We start from the raw sequence: 6282 nt of genomic DNA, 5'->3' as shown, positions 1-6282 counted from the left end.
AAAAACTTGTTATAAAAACCTTTTTTGAAAACAGATTTCATTAGAAATTGCTTTTTTTAGACAAAAAGGATTATAGAAAATATTTTTTAAGAAAAAGTGACCACCTACCTTCAATTTCACGAAATTTCAATTATTCCTAAATTCTTTTATTAAATGCATATTAGAAAATAAAAACTTCAAATAATATAAAAGAAAATTCAATTATACTTTTTCAAAAAAATTAATTTCAAAATTCAATTATTTCTAAAAATTCACGCTATATTGCTTTTAATATTCAATTATAATCTGACATTTTAACTGAAATTCATTTTTATGAAATGAAAATCAATTTTTATTAGAAAATTCTACGAGAAATCAATTATTTAAATGCAAAAGTAAATAATTTATTGAATAATTGAATGTTTCTCAAAATTCAATTCTCATAAAGAATTTTATTAACAAATTTTTTAATAATTGAATTCTTTTGTCGAATTTTATTAAAACTTGCATAAACGAACATAATTACTTTTTTCAAGAAATTCAATTATAATTGTATGAAAAATAATTGAAACGCTCCGATCAGTTTTACTATTAGTAAAAATAATTGAATCCTAAAGAAGAATTTTATTACTCTTCAAAGTAATTGAATTTCTGCAATAATTTGTAACTTCCCTAAAATTAAATTTTTTTCTAGTGTTTTTAACTAAAATTCTTCAATAAATCCATTATTTTTAATAATTTTTAAAAAAGTTCTTTGAGAATTTTCAAAGTCATTCGTTTACAATTCAATTTTACAAAATTTCAATTATTCGGAAATTCTGAAATTAAATATTTATTGAAAAATGAAAACTTGAAATAAATTTCAATAAAAATCCTATTAAACTTTTAAAAAGAATGAATTCTACAGAATGGTTTGTCAAAAATATGAAAAATTAAGAATTTCAATGATTTTAATTTTAAACTTTTTCAAAATTTAATTATTTCTAAAAATCCACGTTATATTGCTTTTTAATATTTAATTATAATCTAAAATTTTAACTGAAATCCATTTTTAAAACCATTTTTATTAGTAAATTCTACGAGAATTCAATTATTTAAATACGAAAATAAATTATTTATTAATTTCATGTTTCTTGAAATTAAATTCTCATAAAAAATGTTATCGACAAATTTTTTAAATCATTAAATTCTTTGGACGAATTTTAATAAAATTTTTAAGAATAATTACATTTTTCGAGAAATTCGATTAAAATTGCATTAAAAATAATTGAAATTATGCAACGAGTTTTATTATTTATGAAAATAATTGAATTTCTGAAAGAATTTTATTATTTTAATTATTATAATATATATATATATATATATATATATATATATATATATATATATTATTTAAAATTGAATTCTCATAAAGAATATATTAATAAATTTTTAAATAATTGAATTCTTTCGACGAATTTTGATAAAAAATTTAAGAATAATGGCGTTTCTCAAGAAATTTATTATTTTATTTATTTATTTAAAATTGTATGAAAAATAATTAAAATTTTGCAATGAGTTTTATTATTTATAGAAACAATTGAATTTCTAAAAAGAATTTTTAAAATATAATTGAATTTCTGGAAAAAATTGAAATATTTACGAAAATAATTGAGTTCTCGCGAAGAATTTTATTAAAATATTTTAAATAATTGAATTCCGGTGAAAAATTTTATTGTTTGTAAAAAGAATTGAATTTTTGTGTTGAATGTTGTTATATGTGAAAATAATTGAATTTTGCAATAAAGATATTTAAAAAAAAATTAGTTCTACAGAATTGTTAATTAAAAGTATGAAAAATTCAAACTTTCAATGATTTAAATTTGAGACCTTTTCAGGATTAAGTTATTTTTAAAAATTACAATTATTTGTAACTTCTACAAAATTTAATTTTTTATAGATTTTTTAACTAAAATTTTTCTATAAATCAATTATTTTTAATAATTAAAATTTTTAAAATTGAATTAATTACAAAAGAATTAGAATTATTAAAATTTTTCAAAAAAACCAACTTTTTTAAAATTTCTAATTAAGGCCATTAAATGTTCAAATTCAAATTTTCTAAAATTTCAAATTGAAACCTTTTGAAATTTATTTATTTATGAAAATTTTAAACGAAGCTCTTATATAATTCAACTATTTTTGAAATTTTTAAGTAAATTTGTTAAAGTGAAAGTGTAAATAAAAGTAAAGATTTCTACTTTTTATGAATTTATTTTCTTATTTTAGGAGTGAAAATGGAAATTAATTGAGTCAGAGACATTTTCACTGCGTTTTAACGAACTTCTCGGGGTCGATTTTGTAGTTTTATTTCTACTTTGACATTAATTTTCACTTTCATTTTGGTAGAATTTTATTTTTAATTAAATTTCACTTTCATTTTGCTGGATTTTTATTTAAACTTTCTTTTTGACTTTGGTAGATTTATATTTTCAATTTAACAAACTTTTATTTTCACTTTCATTTTTACTTTGATAAATTTATATCTTCACTTACATAGTTATTTTTACTTTATAGATTTTGATTTTCACTTTGAAAGTGAAAATAAAATTTAATTAACTTCTGTCAAAGCAAGAGTAGAAGTGAAAATGAAAGTGAAAGTAAAGTGAAAGTAAAAATGAAAGTCGAAATGAAATTACATAATCTATCGCCCCCCCCCCTCCAGTAATCTTATTTCAAACCCAATTTTGACTATAATAAAATTTACATTAGCTTAAAAATTGTCCTAATTTTAAAATAAGAAACTAATTTTAAAATCATTTTAGAAGTGATTTTGAGCCAAAGTTACCAAAACGTGATACAATTTTTTTTAGTGTGCAAAGGACAAGATTCGAAAGGTTAAAAAACGTAATTAATGTCTATAAATGTAGTTTTTTTTATCATTTTATTTAAAATTAAAAATCTGATGATTAATAAATAGGATTAATAGTAAGGGGAGATTCTGTTTCAATGTATAAAGATTGACCAAAATGATTATTGAGGTGCTGTATAAGGTGGCGACTTGGGAGAAAAGAAAAATGACGTAAATTTTTTTTATTTCAACAATCGAGATCTAAAGGAGAGCGATAAAAAAAGATAAGCATAAACGAATCTGTATAAAGAAGGAGGTTTCACTGAAAGTATTTGTGACACTAGCATATTCTGGGTACTCCATTTCAGCAAACCAAACCTTCTCCCTCGTCGTGCTTCCAGTTCAATATAATACCCCTGTAATACCCAAGGGAAACGATTCTCCACGGATCCGTTTTGCCTCTGTTGGTAAAGAAGGGTTTTCTCCACTTCCCCCCCCCCCATTCAGTTTTCTTCAAATTCAAACTCCACTCCTAGATTCAACCCTCATAAAATAACGCGCGAATACGTTTTGACAATTCTATTACGATTATTTCGTCGCACTGGCAGCTGCTACTCCATGTTGCTTGTATGTACTATATGGTGATGATAAAGTCCTCTACTTCTAAAAAAGAAAAAAAATATTGAACCCATTAGAATTGAATGGACGATTCGTGATGCTTAATGTTGTAGGTTTTTTTGGATCACTCTATTTGGATTTTGGATCGTCAACTTTGATGGTTTTCTGTTTAGTGAATTTGAGCGAATTTTGATTAATTTTGTCATTTTTTGATTCAAGTATCAGAGTATTTTAATATTTACAGATTTAAATTATTTAAATATTTGGTATTTTGTTTTTAGTATTTCTACTTTTTAGAGGCGCGATTTTGTCATTTGACTTTGACTTTCGATTTTGACATTGGCTTTAACTTTGAATTTCATTTTCACTCTCAATTTGTTTTCGACTTTGACTTTCATTTTCAATTTGACTTTCAAAATTAAAGTCAAAGTCAATTTCTGAGTGGAAATGAATGTCAAAGTCAATGTCAGAGTAAAAATAAATGTCAAAGTAAAGCGAAACACTAAAAAACTACCAAAAATACTAAAAAGAAAAAGTATTAATAAGCATAAAATTAAATAACAAATGTTACTATTAGAGGTTAAAGTGATATTTGAAAGGTCTCTTGTTTTGTAATTTACCTACTATATGGAAATAACTTCTTAAAATGCACTCGAATATTCGTTTAGGGTGCTGAGCTATAGTATTATTATGCTAATCTGAGAATATTCCCAAATGGCATTGATCGAAATAATACCTCTCCCCTGACATTACAAATTGATGTTGCTGTTATTCTGAAAATAAACTTGTACATTTTTATTATGTACTGTTTCATTCAATTGTGTCCATATGGAGTACTTTTTTTCCTCTTCTTTCTGCATTATTCCGCAAATTACAGAAAACACTTGACAAAAAAGGTTTTATTGTACAATTTATTTATTTCATATAAACTGATTTACAAAAATCCTCCTTTATTATTACAATACAATAAATACTTTTTTCCCATTTTTTTTTCTAAATTCTAAATTACACCCAGAGAAAAGATATATTTAACTCAGAACTAGACTTTTTATATTTGTTTCAAATAAATTTTATTTGGTTCAAAAATTTTTTTTGACTCAAACCAAATTTTATTTGACTCAAATATATATTTGATTTATGTCGAATAAAATATTTATTTAAAACCACCCACGTGAAACGTTTTTACGGAAACCGTTCTACAGAAATTCCATATGGAATTCCGTAAAGAGTATCGTACAAAATTTCCGTACGGAATTTTTGAAAATATTTCACATTGTATATTTTTTAAACTTTTTTTTTTTTTTTTTTAACTTTTTGATAACTTTTAAAAAACTGATGTCAAATTATTATCAACTCCAATTAAAGTTGGTAACAGTTTTTATACTTTTGCTTCCTCGTGAGGAAGCTTTGTAGTCGTTTAATTTACAAAATTTTTAAAAATCCTTTTAACAAATTTTCTTCTATATGGGACTATGTTATATAAGACCCTGAACAATTGTCCGGATGTATGTATGTGTGTGTGTATGTGTGTGTGTGTTTGTGTGTGTGTGGATCCCGATTTTTGTGAACACGATAACTTCAAAGAGGTTTTAACGAATTTGGCTAAAATTTACCAGGTATGTTTATCCTAAAAATATCTCGAAATGGATTGATAGACTTTAAAAAATTCTCAAAAAAAAAATTTTTTTTGACTTTTTTCTAAAAAAAAATTTTTTTCAAAAAATTTTTTTTAAGTTGGTTATTGAAGTTAATAAATAATAAAATCTTATTCTTTGCATCAAGACGAATCGATTGGTATATAAAAAGTATAAATTGTATGAGAATTTGCAGAGTTAATCACAATTAAAGCTGAAAAATTCGCGTTTTTATCAAAAAATGAGTGCTTTCCGCAAAATTATGTTGCCGTATAAGAAAATCTTACTCATTTATTTCTAAAATCTTATTCTTTGCACCAAGACGGATCGATTGGTATATATAAAGTATATATTGTATTTAAATTTATAGAATTAAAACCAATTATAGGCAAAAAATTTGCACTTTTAATAGAAATTCATTTTTCCTTAAAAATCATGTTGCTGTACAATAAAATGTTATTATTTATTGAAAAATAAATCAAAAATCTTATTCTTTGCATCAAGACGAATCGATTGATGTATATAAAGTATATATTCTATTGAAAATTATAGAATTCATTACAATTAAAGTTGAAAAATTCACTTTTTAACTAAAAATTTTTTTGTTTATTTAGATTCATATTACTGTATAAGAAAATTTTATTCTTTCTATTAAGACGAATGAACTTTATTTTATAAATGTTAATTTATAAATGTTAATTTGCTTCCTCCACGAGGAAGCAAATTTTTTTTTTGCTGATCGTAAAGAGGAAGCAAAATGTTCATGTAATGAACATCTGGATTTACAACTTGTTTATTAATATTTCCGCAATAATTATATTTTTTTATTTTTTAATTTTTTTATTAATTTTTCACGGAATCAAACCTTTTTGAAATTCAACAGCTTATAAGAGTATTATTATGAAATAGAACGATTTTGACAAATTAAAATTATTTTTGAAATGTTTTCTCAAATTTCAATTATTTTCCAAAGATTTTACCAAATTTCAATTATTTTTCACAAATATTACCAAATTTCAATTATTTGTCAAAGATTTTATCAAAATTCAATTATTTTTCAAAGATTTTATCAAATTTCAATTATTTTTAAAATGTTTTATCAAAATTCAATTATTTGTCAAAGATTTTATCAAATTTCAATTATTTTTGAAATATTTTATTAAATGTTAATTATTTTTCAAAGATTTTACCAAATATCAATTATTTTTTAAAGATTTTATT

The sequence above is a fragment of the Leptopilina heterotoma genome, unplaced genomic scaffold (assembly GCF_015476425.1).
Source record: "Leptopilina heterotoma isolate Lh14 unplaced genomic scaffold, ASM1547642v1 Lhet_177, whole genome shotgun sequence".
In the NCBI taxonomy this organism is placed as follows: domain Eukaryota; kingdom Metazoa; phylum Arthropoda; class Insecta; order Hymenoptera; family Figitidae; genus Leptopilina; species Leptopilina heterotoma.
The sequence above is the reverse complement of the archived record's forward strand: the minus strand, read 5'-3'. Positions refer to the sequence as shown.